Consider the following 16,248-nt stretch of genomic DNA (forward strand, 5'->3'; position numbering starts at 1 on the left):
TATATATATATATATATATATATATTATATATATTATATTATGTATATATATAACTTAGCTATGAGCAGCGATTTAATCTTGGCTAAGAAATTCAATTAGTGAGAAACAGATTCACAAAAAATGTGTTTTTATTACGCAAGCGTTTTTATTAAAGGCGATTTTAATTTTAAAAACACTGCATTTCCACGCTTTTCTTCAAATAAGTCATAAAATCCACCTATCCTCAAACTTTTTAAAGGTGAACTTTATGATTCGAGTGTGTTGCTTATGTGGGCCCTCCGTAGTTAAATAATCTGCCACAAATAAAATATTAACAACTTTTTGAACCCAACCCAGGGGCGGCGATACATCATCAGCTGGCTGGGCGAAGGGGGGTTAGTAATTTGCCGACATGCACATCTAATTCCAGTAGTTTTTCGATTCATCAACAGAAGTTCCGAAGGTGGTTCAGGTTGGGCTAGCGCCGGATATTTGATGCACAGGGCACAGGAAGGGAATCTAGTGGATAACCACCATCCCCCCCAAAGTCATTAGCGAAATCTGTCGCGTCACTGGGATATGTACGGACCACACCCCCTTCGCCTTTGCTTCGCGCCCCCCTTCTCATCACCTTAATTGCGGACACGCACGGATCGAGCCGATGGCCAGATGCTATATGTATGCTATAGGGCTCTATGGCTATATGGGTATAAGGCACATTGTACGCCCTTTGCGCTAATGAGTTGCTCCTGCCAATTGCCACACTCACACGTGCGTCCCTTCGCAGTAAGCCGCTTTCGAATGGGTCCGAAATGGACAACAGTTGGTTGTAGCCAACGCCTTTTACAGCCAGTTTCAACAGCCCTAACCGACGATGTTTTGTTCATTCGTTTGAGAAGATTTTGAAACCCTTGATTGTACATAAATGGCAATTCAATGTCGTTTCACTCCCTTTTGAAATCGATTGCTCTATTCAAAAAGTTTGCATTTAGACAACTGATAAGGACTCAAGTTTACAAACTCATTTACTGGAGACTAAACAAGCCTTCTTTTACTGATCTAATCTAATCGCAAGTTAAAGTTTAATCTTCAAATAAATAATAAAGCTAAGACTAGGAAAAATTAAATTAATGGGAATATTCATTTAATTTTTGTATAATTTTAAAATTATACTATGTTTTTCCTCGAATCTTTAATAAAATCTAATATTCCAAGAATGATAATATAAATATTGATCTTATTTAACAAGGTTTTTTATTTCGTTGGCATTCTTAGAAGCTTAATTTCTTTGAAATTTCGTTTTATGTTTGACTTGACTTTAAAACATTTAAAGTACTAACACTTTTAACAATTTGTTCTCCCTAAATATACCCCCGAATTGAAAACGCCAACAAGTCGCGTATAAATTTTGGCAAACAATCGCGCCACATCAGTTTGCCTCCACCAGAATGTGCAAATGGGTCGACTTACAGGCAAATCCCATGGTCATCCAGGGCACTGGGAAAGTGTGGGAAATGTAGTGGAAACAAAACACAGGGCCCGAAAACAGAAACAGACATTTCCACCAAATTGAAAGCGGAGAGCCCACAGAGTCGATTTCCATTTTTTTTTTGTTTTCCTATTTAGAATTGCCAAAGCTGGCTAAAGTTTCGTGGGGTGGCCATAGCCTTAGTTCAATAGTGCAGGCCCATCAACATGATTATCGGTGTCGCTGTGGGCGATCCGAGGTCAGAGGTCAGGGGGTAATGCGTGTGTGCCGGGGGAGGCATTGGAAAACTATTAACTGCACTGTGCGGTCCTTTGAAGCGGCCGTTATCCTGCCAACCAGTTACCACCCGGCGGAGAGCGCTAATTCGCTATATCGACACTCAAAGAAATAGTTGTTACTGCACGGTGCATCCATATTTTAATTTTTAGAAAAAATAGATAACACAATATAAGTACATGATTGGTTTTCGGTATTGGATGCTCTTCTGAAAAAATGGAACAGCTGGATATAAAATAAAATAAAATAAAGGAAGCTAATTTTTTCGATCGTTTCAATGGCAGCTATATGAAATCGTTTTCCGATTTGAATAAAATTAAAAGCGTAAATCTGAGAATTATCAAATTATTAATAAGTATGTCAAAAAAATTAAAAAAAAAGATCAAAAATAGAGAAATTACATTTTTTGTTTAAATTTATCGTACCTTGGAGGGGGTATTATAATTTCGACTCTTCTAGTGATGCTGGTCAAAAATTCTTATACTTTATAGGTTCGGTTATGTCTCCTTCGCAGCAAGAATATAAATTTTGATATAAAAAAATAATTATTGCAAGTTATACTTATAAGTTTGTAACTCTCACGATTGGGTATCTGTATCTGTAAAGGCGCTAAAATAATGATAGAGGTAAAAAGTAAGCCAATTTAAGGTTAATGGTCGTGTTAAAAGCTATTGTCCGTTCTATGAATCAAACTGATTGTATGTTTGGAAACATGTAATTGCCATCTTAAACTATTTGTCACACACGTCACTTACTAAAATTAAAACCTTATAAACCTTGTAAAGCGCGCTTAAGACAATTTCTTTCAGTGCATCACTGACCGGCCTAGTATTGCGAAATTGTCGCAGCGCGGAAAATCAAAGCGATGGCGGCCCGAGAATTATGGTGCAAGCCTGTTGTGGAATTGCCGAGAGTGGGAGTTTGAATCGAAGTGGATATGGGAACGGGGAAGTCCTGGGCTGAGGGCTCTATCCTGCAGATAGACAAAATGTCAATGCCCCGAATGCTGGGTGGCGTGTGGCCGACCAGCTTTTCCACCCTCTACTCCGTTTTCGCTCCCTGGCAGTGCTGTTATTCATTATACTTTGTGGGCGAGGAAAATGCTGAATTCCGCTTTGACTCGCTCAACATTTCGGGGTGACTCTGGCATGCTCACACAAAACACACGTTTGGGGGAAGGGGGAACTTTAAACTGCGCAAAAATTCAGCCACAAAGAAAAAATGCACAGTTTGAATATCCAAACATTTACATGCTCTGTTTACTCTTAATCAATGGCCAAGGATGCCAACGAGCTGAGTCTGCACTTAAAAGTCCATTTGGCCACCCGTATGCGACCCTCATTCTGGACCACCTGGAAAATTTCCCCTGCTCGACCCTCCTGTTGCCCCACAAATGCGGTGTGCAATTGGGTAAAAAACTAAAAATAAACCCCAAAGGACGGCGGGGAAAAACTGGAATGTAATTACCTGAAACGGACCTCATTCGTATTCGGAGAGCAGACCAACCATTTGCTCATTTGGACAAATAATAAAGATAAGTAAATAGGGAAATTGCGGAAGTCAACTGAACAATGCCATAGTAAAGAGGTGGTAAGCCCCATGTCCAACAGGAGGAAAACAAAGGCAGGAAAATTTGATTTCCCAGCTCCAGCACTCTGGCAAAGAGGGCAGAAAAAAGAGTGGCTTTTTGTGAAAGCAAAGCAAAAACCGAGTTAGTTAATGAATGAGAAAATTATCTAAGCAAAATCAGAATATTCTTTGGGGGGACAAAAAAAAGAAAAATAAACAAAAAAGCTTGCATATACCAGTGAAATTTACCAACCATCGCTTCAAAGATAATGATTTACTAAAACGTAATAAATATCTTTACTATCCATAAAGAATTTTTTATTGTGGATCGTCTACCAGAAACTACCACTTGAAAGCCCCGACACCCAAAGTAAAAGGACCAAAATAAGTGTGCTATAGCTGCGAGGTCTTTAGAGGGTTAAAACACAACAATTTGAAGAGGGGGCGGGGTGGTGCAGACGTTGTGCTTGACACCAAAACCACAAAAACCTTTAATGACTGCGACATCAGCCACAGAATCGTTCAAGTGCATCCAGCAGCTGGTGGACCGCCTTTTAACAACGAAACAAAACCAAAAACAATCGCTGTTGTCGAGGGTCATTATAAGAATTGTCCTTTTAAACGCAAATTAATTTTTAAAGAAAATCGATTGTTCTTCCCTTAAGAGCGAACAAAGTTACATGTTTAAAAATAAGTACAATAAATAACAAATAAATAAAAATTGATATTGATTGCAACGCATAAATGGCTGCTAAAGAAATGATTGGATTTGAAATCATTCTAAAAGGTTCCCAAAAGTATGCAATACAAAAGCTAACATCGCCTGTTATAATATTTGGAATGGACCTTTATATTTACAACTTATTGTTGCATACTTTTACACACCTTGGAACTGTTTATTTTTAGTCCCTAGTGATTTCTGTGGTGGTTGTGAATTCAATGAGATTTAGAGTGCCACTCAGAAAAATCTAATTCATGCTTATATCATTCGCATATATGTCTTAAGTTAGTTATAGACTCTTCAACCATTTACCAACTTAACCCTAAAGTACTTCATGTTTTTGCATCATAAATTTAAACTGAAATTATACAAATATTCATTGCGTGTAATGATTTTCGTGTTCAAAACTGAGGACAAACATACTTAATATTTAAGTAACTGGCTGTTCCCTGGCATGGGAATGCACTGGCAATTTAGCCCGTCAAAGTGGAGAGGTCTGAAAACCTGGCGAGGCGAAAATGACTCCAGACTGCATCCTTATCGCGTGGCATTTTCCACAAGAGTAGCCTAACCCAGCAACAATCTCGCGTGCCTGGTGCAATTGACATTGACGTTGGCGCCGAGCAGTGGCTGGAAATAAAGGTGAGAACGGCTGGAACAGGAGCCACCTTCCCCCGGGGGTCACCACAAAACTTGCAACTCTTTCATCAGAAGTTAGGGAACCTCGACATGCCACAGGGTAAATAATATGTATGTACATTTCTCCTAGAATAAAGGGGAAGATGGCTTATCCCCACACCTCGGCAGTGGCCGCCCCATGACGAATGGAGCACCTCGGAAAGATGGGCAGTTAGTGGGTAGTGCTAGTCCTCCAATACACTGGGCGGCAAAGAAAAAATTTTAGACATAAATTATAATGACTAACTTAATACATATGAACTCTAATTTTCCAAGAAAAAAGTTGAATTTCTGAAGCAGCAATATACGGGGGAGTCTATAAGTATGCAGTGAACAATAAAACAACGTTTACCATCGGACTTTAGGCCTAAAAACAAATTGTTGCATACTTTTAAACATTTTAATTCAAAATTATCAAAACCCAAAAATAGATTGATTTGAAATTCTTTTGGTCTCTGTTTTAAAATTTAATTTAAAATCCAATTACAAATTTACAATCAATCAAAAGTATTTATTTCGCTGTTATTTGTCTCAGTGTAGGGAAATGAAAGAGCAGCAGCGAGCCGTGCATCATGAACACGGAGCCACTGCCACTCTATAGGTTGCCCGAGGCCAATGGCGGTATTGCATGCAGGTGGACACTAAAGGGTGTCCTGCATCCTTCTCCGGCTTCCTTTGCCTCCAATCCCCGTCCGTGGCAGCGGTGGCAACACTGAAAGTGCTACTTAATAATTGAAAACCCTGTCTTGGCAGCAACACAAAACCTGTCGGACCCGGGGATCTGACTTCATTTTAATAAACGTCTACGACGTCTGCACAGGAAACTTAGTGACTAGACCGCAATCTAAGGCAGTTACAGCAAGACACACAGTGGGAAAATTTGGAATTTTTACTTTGCAATTGCAGACAAAGGACTATAATTATACAACTATAACAAATTTGAGATTAATATCAAGTATTTTTGTCCTTTATTGTAATCTCACCTTAAAGTGTATACTTATGTATTGAATATTTTGGGTTTTGAATTAAGTGGCTTAATGCATTTAATATAGTTTTCAAGCTTAGTTTTCGTGTTCGTTATTAAGAAAATAGAGGTAGAGCATAATTTAAACTTTCTAAAATAGAAAGTCATTTGTTATTAATGATATTTAAATAAAAAAAATATTATATATTAGATTCTAGACAAGAAGAAAGATTTCTAGTTAGCTGACTATAAATTTTAAATTATTCCGCATTTTTCGACTCCATTCAAATGACTTTCAAAAGGACATACAAATTATTTATAGGCTCTTCCTTAATAATCTTGGGGCAATACTCGTTTATGAACTTCTTTACGAAATTTTAAGCAAATAGTTTTATAAGAAAATATTGTCTTTTGGCCCAGTGTTCTGAGGAGCTACAGATGCAGGCCACATTCAGGGTCCTCGAGAGTGGGTGTGCCGAGTTCGCTTTGCGTGCGCCACTAAATGTGCACTTAAATCAGTCAGCCACATTGTCAGTGTCCGCCTCCTGTTGTCTGCACTCCCAATCCGAGCAGCTTTCTCCGCCTTTCTCCTGGAACGCCCCTGGGCGTCGTCTTGGTGAGTCCTGAGTCTTGTGGCTGTCGCCTTTGTTCGTGCCATAAAGTTGGCTCCGAATACATCTCAACACTTTGGATCCGCATCCGTGAAGGCGGAGATGCACACATCTGAATGCGGAATACCAAGATGGGGCTTATTAATTACCGCTGTGAAGCCAAATGAAGTCTTGTCTGTGCATTCAGAACGGCAACTTAAACTCTCAATAATCTCAAACAGGATGCTTACATTTGATATTGAGTAGACGTGTATTAAGTATTGGTTTCATCTATCTATTGAAAATGGATGCACTTTGTAATTTAAAGTTTGCCTTTTAATTGTTGAACAATTTCCTCTTAGCTAAAATAATATGTATGTAAGGAGAAAGGCTAAATATGTGTATTTTATATACCCACAATTAATAAATAAATAACAACTTGCGTTTCAATATAAATAAAATCATTTAACTTAAAAAAACTTTCTTAGTTTAAATAAATTTATCATTCTTTCTTTAATAATGATTATATCACTCGAATTATTATTGCTTTCCTAACACATTCAGAAAAAATCCAAAATAAATCTGGACACCCCATATTTTCAAAGGCTAAAAAAACAATAATTTTTGCAAATTGAAATTGGTTACCATTTCCCAAGATAAGAAAAGCACACACCCCACATAATCATGAATAATACTCATCTAATGTCTTTATATGGGAAAAATGAATTACAAGCAATTTGCTTTTGACCCAGATTTATAATTTTCCATTTCGACCCCTCACGTCCAAATAGATCGGATAAACATATCGGCGTATCAGCAAAAAGAAAAGCGAAAGGGAGGATTATTAGGGTCGCAAAAATGAAAACTCTCTGTGTGCTGATTTTCGATTGCCGAAATCCAGGAATCTGGAAGACTAAGGCTGAAGTTGGTCCCCTGCCTTATCGCGTTCCAGACCAAAAAAAAAAAAAAAGAAAAGTATTAATATTTGCATAACTCTCCCGTTGAGTTGCGTGGAGCGATGTCGCCATATATCCTGTCCTTCTTCCCTTAAGGCTCTTGTGTGTATGTGGGTACTGTATCCTTTTTCTGCTGCGCACTTGTATTTGTGTGTGTGTGTATTTGTGGTCGTTGACGCTGAAACAGCTGGAAGTTGATTTGTCAGTTTTTATGGCAGCCTTTCAGGCGCCAGAGCCAGCGAAGGAAATCCATTAATCGAAGGCAAAGTCGACACTCCAAAGGAGTTCATCAAGGCAAATCGAATAGAACAGAGTCCATGCTCAGCGATGAATTCAACGGATAACAATATGTTGCCCTACTTCTTTAAGTTCTTCTGCATTTCTACTCGGTATTCCAAAACGCAAGTCAGCTTAGATTAATTACAATACCGAAGTGAAGTGCAGAAAAGAATTTCAGACTTTCTGGGTTTTTGCTGATTTCAGAAACCACATTCCGAAGTTCCCAAATCATTAGTTAAAAATGTGCAATTCAAGAAAGTGATAAAAAACATATTTCAAAAGGGGTTAATACACTTGAAAAGTTGGAAAACTAGTGCAAAAATTAAAAAAATGGTATAGTGCTACTAAACGCTGTGTAAATGCGTTCGTATAACTTTTATTTTAAATCATTTATTTTTTTTTACATATATATTAATATCATTTAACGATCATAATTTGTTGTTGTTTTTGTTTAAAAAAGGATTCTTTTTAAAGCCTTATAATAAACAAATAATTAAAAACATAATTAAATAAAAACTAGTTAATATGATAAAGGTATTTTCGTTAAGTTGTCACAATTTATATATATTGATTAAACAATGTTTTTCTGTGCTCGAAAGGTTAAAAACGACCATAAATAAAAAATCATTTTTATACACCAATTAATTCAGCATTGAATTAAAATGAACAAAAATATTTTATAACATGGAAAAAAGTGTTGAAACAATTTGATTTCCAACCATCACAATAAAATATTTAATAATTAAATAACACTTTGTTATTGCCAGCAAGTCAAAGCAATACAAATTTCTATAATTTGTGTACGATTTGCAATTATTTTTATGGTGGTGGCTCGTTAAAGCAGTGAAATGATTGTCATAAAGTTCCACAGAATTTCTCGAACATACTTTAATTGGACGCCATATTGCGTGACTGAAATGTGTTATTTCGCAAAGTAAATTTCTGCACTTTTGTGGCTTTGCCATAGGCTGGACAGATATTAACTTGCCAAAGCAATGCCATCATAGACTCAGCAATTCGTTTTCAATTGAGAGATGAAAACTTAATTGGAAAACCTTATATTAAAATTTTGCAGGGCGTAAAATATTTATTTGGCATTTTCGCTACAACTAGTTGCTCATTAAAATGAAACCCTCGTAAACAGGAGGCCAAAATTTTGAAAAGAAAAATATACCAAAACCTAATTCGCATATCTGTACACTCATAAATTTACTCCCGCTTCTACTCGCTAACCATTAAGCGGATTCTGAAAATTAATTTCCGATAACGGCTTTGACTGAAATGAATAATGCCGAGGCATTGAAATTTTAAGCGGCATTATTTGCCCATTCGCCTTTGCCTGATTTGTTGTTGTTGATTCCGCGGTTGAGTTTCACGGCCCTCAAAGCTGTATGCTCGGCATGATTAATGGAATTTGCCCCCAACACCATCGTTCAAACCCCCCTAAGCAACACCCGGCCCAAAAAAATCCATTACGATAATGAGCACCGGCCAAAACAAGCTATGTTTTGAGGACTCAGCCCATTTAGAGCATCCTTCGATATGAAAAATACCCGAAACTTTGTGGTTTTAAGTCCACTAGATCATAGATTTAAAAATATATCTAAGCACAAAAATTAGAATCATTAAAGTTCTTGCATACATTTTGGAGACCGAGGCCACCTAAATTCAATTTGGCGATCTAATATTGGTCCTTTTATTGTGAACGTTGTGGTTTGAAATTAAAAAAGCAATTATATTGTGATTCCGTCACAAATATATTTTGACATTTTTCGTAATCAAAGAGAGCAAATCAATTTTACCTAATATTGAGATTGATTGAAATTGACATCAATCAATTTAATATTACGTAAAACTAAGTTGCTTTTTTGGATTACGAATAATATCATCTATACAAATTTGAATAGTTTTTAAAACTATTTTTCTTAAAAATCGTATTATCCTAAAATGTCAAGTTTTCTTATTTTCCTTACTTTAAACCATTTTTAAACAATACCTCTGTCATTTACAGTTTAAATGTTTTGAGTGAAACGGGCATATTGCGAAATATTAAGTATTTTGTGCCAGCACGTTGAAAAGTAATCAGCCGAAAGCAGGTCATTTAGTTTATTTTACGAGTGTCTATATCTGCCGGATCACGCGGTGACTGACCAATTGACGGGCTCGCCGGACCCAGTTTTCATTTCGCAGCTCCCAGTTCCCAGCTGCCAGCTGGCCATCCATAATTGTGCCAAGTGTCCGGCGGTGAAACTAATTTAAATAAAAATTGTTCTCATTATATTCAGCATCACGTGCCTCGTAGGCATCAGATGTAGTCGAAAATATGGCGTCTCACCACCTTCGCCAGCCCACATAATACCACCCACATCCCCCAGGCTCCCATCCAATCTTCTTGCCCCCTTTCCCTGGGCGGTGGTAGGACAAGAAAATGGTTTTGGGTAACTGGTGGAAGCTTATGACACGCCATATACAACTCCTCCATCCGGATCCTGGAAGAGGGAGCGTAATGAGCGCAGAGGAAGCGACACCAGGAGTGTTGTAATGTCCGGATGATTTTGTAGCCAGATCTGGCTTCATTTATTTAATTGATATATAAAAAAGCTTTGAAACGCATGGTATTAGTTTAAAAAAGCCACTGACCTATTTATTTTTCAACAAGTTATAAAATGTTATAGTTCAAATAATACTTTAAATGCTTTATTTTTTATGGATCAGCTTTTTCTGTCAGGGATGAGTAAACAAATCTTTTGTTTACTTTAAATTACGAAAGGTTTAACTAGGTTAACTAGCATCAGACAACTATTTAATATTGGTGTTTTTTTATTTTTATATTGATTGATTTGATTGAGTTGTTCAAATTGATATTCCATATTTTACTAACTAGTTAAAAATTTCTTTCTTTGCCTAATTATTTATCGGGTAAATATTTAATAATTACATTTCACATTTATATTTAATGAATTATCAATTTAAAATCTCTAAAATTTACATTTAATATAGACATATATTTTGTTTAGCTATTTTTTGTATATAATTTTCTGTAATCGTCTGCACTGAATTTTGGGAGGATTGTAAGGAGGTGTTGCTGAAATGGGGCACCTCGTTGACTTCGATTTATGTTTGCTGCGAGCCGACAGCCCCCGAAAGTAAATTAAATTTTCGTTTTTTTATTAGGAAGTATTTTATTTAATCGTGCAGTCTTGTTTTCCTTGCCACGTGGAATGTGGAAGGGGAAAAGAAGAAGTCCCCCAGGTTCCTTTCGAGGAGTACGTCGAGTGTTATTGTACCTGTTCCCTGATTATTCGCCTTGTTCAAAGACACACGCAATCACACGAACGTGTATTTCAAGTTCTCTTGTTGGCACACACCGGAAATGGAAAATTATTCCGTTTCCGTCGCGCCATTGTCACATAAATTGCAAATTAAACCTTAAGACCGGAGTGAGCGTAATTGCGAATGTGCGTATTTTCATATGTTTAGCTGAAATGAAAATCCTAGATGGCAGGTATTTTATACTCATAAATTGTCTTCCTTGAAAAGAGTGATTATTATTTTTTCATTTCTTTTTATTTACCTTTATATGGTAAATATAATCTCCCCTCAAAATAAATTTCAATTTAAATACTTGTTTAAAGAAGCGTTTTGCCAAAAATCTCAGTAAATATTTGATTAGGAGTTTGGAAATCTTTGGTAAGCAAAACATATAATATTTTAAATTTGAAACATACAATGTCCTTGAATCATAATTTTTCTGAACCAATTAAAGCAATTTGGTTAAGTTTAAGTACTTTTTAATAATGTTAAAGCGATAATTATCGCACTTCGCCAAGAGCTCTTTAAATTGCGTATACGCCAGGGCTGGCAATGTGAAGCAGACGAGTGCGACAAGTGCGTTGGCAGGAAGTGCAAGAAGTGGCCACAATTGCATTTAGCCGAACTAAAAACATTTGCGACTGGCAAACACTGCGTGACAGAATGGGCGGAAAAGGTTCCGCCGGCGGTGCAGACAAGTCGCTCCAGATGGCACATCACTGACACTTAAATGGCAAAAGTTAAAATTACAATTAAACGCAAAGTAAGAGACCGAGAAGCCGTGCAAAAAGTTTTTGCCACACTTAGGAAAAATATGATTACCGCCATGATTTATTTATTTCAATCATCAATTATACAAGCATCAATTAAATTAACAAAGTGACCGACTGGTAAAGTAAACTGACAAGACATTTTCCAGAAAACAGAGTAATTTTTTTTTAAAAGGTGTCTAAGAGTATGCAACAATATATTTTCAGTCTGAAACTCGTCACTCCGAAAAACGACGTTTTTTTTTCATTGCATACTTTTAAACAAATTTTTAAAACGTTTTAAAACCCCAGTGATTTTTGTGGCATCCTTTTAAATATTTATTATTATTTTTCTAAACTAATTCAAATAAATAAATGACCAATCGATAGGGACAGAGTTGTACGTAATAGGCGTTATTGACACTATGGAATATTTATTGCCCTATTAAATGCCCTTATTGAAAAATCCTTCGAATTATTGTAAGTTAAGACTTCTTATTTTTTCTTTCTGTGTATGGATCCCTGGATGGCAATAGCATTCAGCATGGTCATCTGATATCCTTCGGCTGCAGAAACTGCAGGAAAAAGGGCAACATTGCTCCGACAAATGCAAACAACTCGACGAAGTGAAGCCCCACGAAGCTGGGTAAATTGTTGGCTTAACAAATTGCTAATCCACTTTCACCGGGGTAGCGGATTGGATGAGGGAATGCATTTGAATACTTCTCGAATCCTCAAAGTAGTGGGAAACCAGAGGAGTTGCTTTGAGTCCCATTCGAGATTGTAGACCCGGAAAAATACCCTCTTTGCAAACTTTTTTTGTGTTTACATCAAAGGCTGCATTTATCTGATGTGATTAAGTTGCAGTTACATAAAACTGAAATGCATATTAAGTGCAATCAAAAGTTTGAATATGAAATCTGCTTGCATTTGCCCAAAATTTCAGGTCATAGGTGTTGCTCCAGATTTGCTCGTAACTTAATTTTGCAAGCCGAAGGACCGAGTTGAAATATTTAAATTAAATTGCGCCACGAGTGTGTGCACTGCTTTCATCGCACTCAAAGGTCATTTCACTTGGCTTTCAAGAAAATTAGTTTTAAATTAATTAAAAGATTTCCCCTTAACTGTGCGCTGTGGTCCTTGATGGCGTTGGAAAAGTGAGGCCAGGCAGAGCGAAAGAATGGTAAAACTTGGATAATCATCCCAACCGCACCGCCCACATTTTCCAGGCGGCCGGGCGACTTGCTCCTCCTCCTCCGCCCCTAAAAACTCAACTCACTTTTTAATAGTTCGCAAACCACGAAAGGCTATGTGAGTTTAAACACTGTTTCAAATACTTTTCCGGAGGCGGAATGTGAGCGCTGGAACTGGAATTACGCAGTAGGCGCAAGCCGGAAAACTTTCCCGCCGTTCTTTTGCACTTTTATGTAGCCTTAAGTATTTATTTGCATTTCAACTTTGTGCTGTTCCTTTGCAAAGCAATTATTTCAGCAAAATTAAGCATTTAAATTATGCATCTACTGTTTAACTAAAGACAGTCTAAAGTAAATAAAAGAGCCATTAAAATAAAATAACTACTTGGTATTTCAAAGTCGTAAAAAGTAAACCAAAAAACGTTGTTTCCCTTTTCCTGGCGGAAATTTAAAAAAGTATCCAAGCGGAAATTGTAAAATACATACAAATATAATAAATCCATTTAAAGTTAATCAACAAATCGTCTTAAGTAACTGGAGACAGCTCAGGGTCGTCAAATTACTAAATAAATATTTTTGCCAGCATTTGTATGTTTGCATGTTTGCGTTGCAAAAGGAAATTACGCCGTGTGAAAAGGAGTTGGTTTTCGGAGGTCTCAGGACTGCCATCAGCTGTTTGTACTTTCATCCCCAATTTTCACAGCTCCCTGTCCAAGAAAGTTAACAAAACTCCACAAAACGCTGGCTGACTTCACCTTTTAAAGTGTTTCCTTTCAAAGTGAACTTTAGTTACCACTTATTAGAAAAGTTCGAAAAATGCGGCTAGCTTTTGTGTATACTTTTTGGTCCTAATAAGTGGTTAATTATAACTTTTAATGGAAGTATATTTTTTAAAAGTCTATTAACATGAAATGTTAGCCATGGTTTTAAACTCAAGAAAAATATATTTAACTCCTAATGAAGTATAGAGGTATGTGCCTTAGCAATAAGCGTATGCTCCATTGTATACATACATGGAATATAAGATGGTCCAGAAATCACTAATGTGGTTAGTTAGAACTTTTTTAACTGTTAGTAGGACCAATATACGTTACCAGGATTACGTGGTCTAGTTGGACTAATAAAATCAATCAGTAAACAATTTTATTCATCGATTGCAATATTCACAAGATGGTCTAGTTACTACAAAATTCAAGTCTGTAGGGAAAAACATATGGGGTTATCCCTAGCTATATAGACAGTCCGCATGGGGTTGTTTTTAACAATTTTAGCTTGTTGCGGCGGGATGGTATGGACATGTATATGGATATGGATGCCAACCCCCGAGGAACTGCTGCGCTCTCCAATCGCTACCTGGCCCCTGATTAATTTAGTCTGGGTCTCTCACTTGGTTCTATTTTCTTCTTTTCTGCCAGGTACCCACGGGGTATACCATGACATGTGTTCTGGTATAGAGTGGGTGAATGTGGGTGGGTGAATGGGGGTCGGGGAGTGGTTACTCCGGTATCGAGGGGGTGGTGCATTTCTAAGCGACTCAAATTGAATGCAACGAAGACCTGTGACATCAGACGGCCAGGGTATATGTGCATGAACGTAATTAGAAAAACATCGGTGTACATGGGTTTGTAGATAAAGCCAGCAGGAAGTCCAAAAATATAAAAAGAGTAATTGCCAGAGCCAACTGACTGTAACTAACATGGAAATATGTTTTTTGTTGCGATGCCGAAAGCGGTTTATTCTAGAAATTAAAGCTTGGCTTATGGGGTGAATATTGTTAGCTTAAATCTGCAAAAAAAACTGTGTGTAAATACAATTTAATTCTTTTTATCCTTTATAAAATTAAATTATTTAAAAGCATAAAAAAAATTCGCTTGAACTCGAACACCTTTTGTTTATAAGTCTGTGTGGCTTTCAACTCAATTATCGTTAAGCCAAATCTAATGTCAGGCTCAAACGGAAACCATCCTAACAGTCAAAGGATTCTAGGGAAATTAAAGAAATCTGACGGATTTCCATTGTCGGCTTTTCCGCCCTCTCTGTGTCTTTCAATTGACCACTTTTGTGCTTGACAAAAGGAGAGACGGGCCAACAAAAGGGAAATGCCCCACAAAGGAAATTCAATTTAATGGATTTTAAACGTTCAGGTTGCTCCACCCTGCAAATATACCCTGCTTATGCTCTTATAAAACAAGGAATTTGTTTAATAATTATAATTCATTATTATATATACCACAAGCAGCTTTGTTATGAACTGAATAATTCAAATTTATAAATGCAAAATAAATTAAGATTAAATAAAGATGTCTTTTTCTACCGTTTTTTGTTTTCGGTAAAAAATTTTTACTAAATAAATTTGGAAAAAGAATATTTGGAAACAGATGAGTAATATCGATCCTGCTATGTCGTAAAAGCAACATTGTTAAACAAATTATAAATATATGAGATGTTAGCTGTTTGGTATATATTGTACATAGATTGCATAAATCCCTTTCATCTACGCGCTCTTAATCATTTGAATCCCTTTTAAGGAAACATTAATTGAGATTAAAAAATCATCATTTGTTTTAAAAGAAACTTTAAGTGATTTATAAATATTTACACATATCCATATATAGATGAGCCAACATGTATTAGCTGTTCGCACGCAACTTGGTTAAATGATAAATCAATTCGGACAATTTGATTTATGTTCAAGCATGAGATTTATATTTCTGAATAGAGTTGTTGTGGTCTCGCACTCTCGACTGAAATGCAGCAGAGTTCCTTGTTGATTCTAGTTTTCCTTGGAATTGATTATCCCATACCTGTCGTCGGCAGTTTGGAAAAAACACCCCGAAATCGCCTGCAATTTTTGAAACACCACCAAAAAACGAGAGCGGTAAACAAAACCGCCAGACAATCATAAAAAGGTTCTTATAACTGCAATGAGATCACTTCACTTACCGAACAACAGACAGAACAGATGATATAGTTATATATATATATATATACGATGCTTTTGATGGGTTCACTTAGCACTTAAGTATCTCTACAGAACCTTTTGGCTTAATCCGGAAAACACTTGGAATTGGTTCGAAAAACGAAGCCAGACAAAGGCCGGAACACTCGTTATGGCCATTTGGAGGACCTTTGTTCACTAGCACGCTGGGTAAATTCAATTTTGACAATTTTCAAGTGACACTTGACGGCGGCACAATCGACGCGATACAATTGCATTCAATAGAACCGATTTTCCCGAGTGAAGCATCTACGAAATGCGGCAGTAAATCGGAGCCCAACCGTCCGAACTTTCACCCACGAACAGCGACGGCAGCAAACTGATTGCCACGCGACTTTGAGCCACCGGCCAGAGCCAAAATAAAGCCACGAGCGCACTGCCGAGCACGAGGCGCCAGGACACAAGCAGGACATCGACAGGAACAAGCACTGCGTTGGACTCCTCGTGGAAGAAGCGAGAGGCGCACGCCACCGCTGGTGTGAGTTGTGCGCAGA

At 37.1% G+C, this 16,248-nt stretch overlaps 1 protein-coding gene across 1 annotated transcript in view; it reads right to left on the minus strand.

The window, feature by feature from the left end:
- The window catches only part of LOC108142603, a 31,746-nt gene extending 15,588 nt beyond the window's left edge, over positions 1–16,158 (minus strand). The window contains exon 1 of the mRNA XM_017266573.2: positions 15,700–16,158. The gene's annotated coding sequence lies outside the window, so the exon portion shown is untranslated. The remainder of the gene's footprint in view (positions 1–15,699) is intronic.
- Between the last annotated feature and the right edge of the window lie 90 nt (positions 16,159–16,248).

The sequence above is a fragment of the Drosophila elegans genome, unplaced genomic scaffold (assembly GCF_018152505.1).
Source record: "Drosophila elegans isolate 14027-0461.03 unplaced genomic scaffold, ASM1815250v1 contig_208, whole genome shotgun sequence".
Taxonomy (NCBI): domain Eukaryota; kingdom Metazoa; phylum Arthropoda; class Insecta; order Diptera; family Drosophilidae; genus Drosophila; species Drosophila elegans.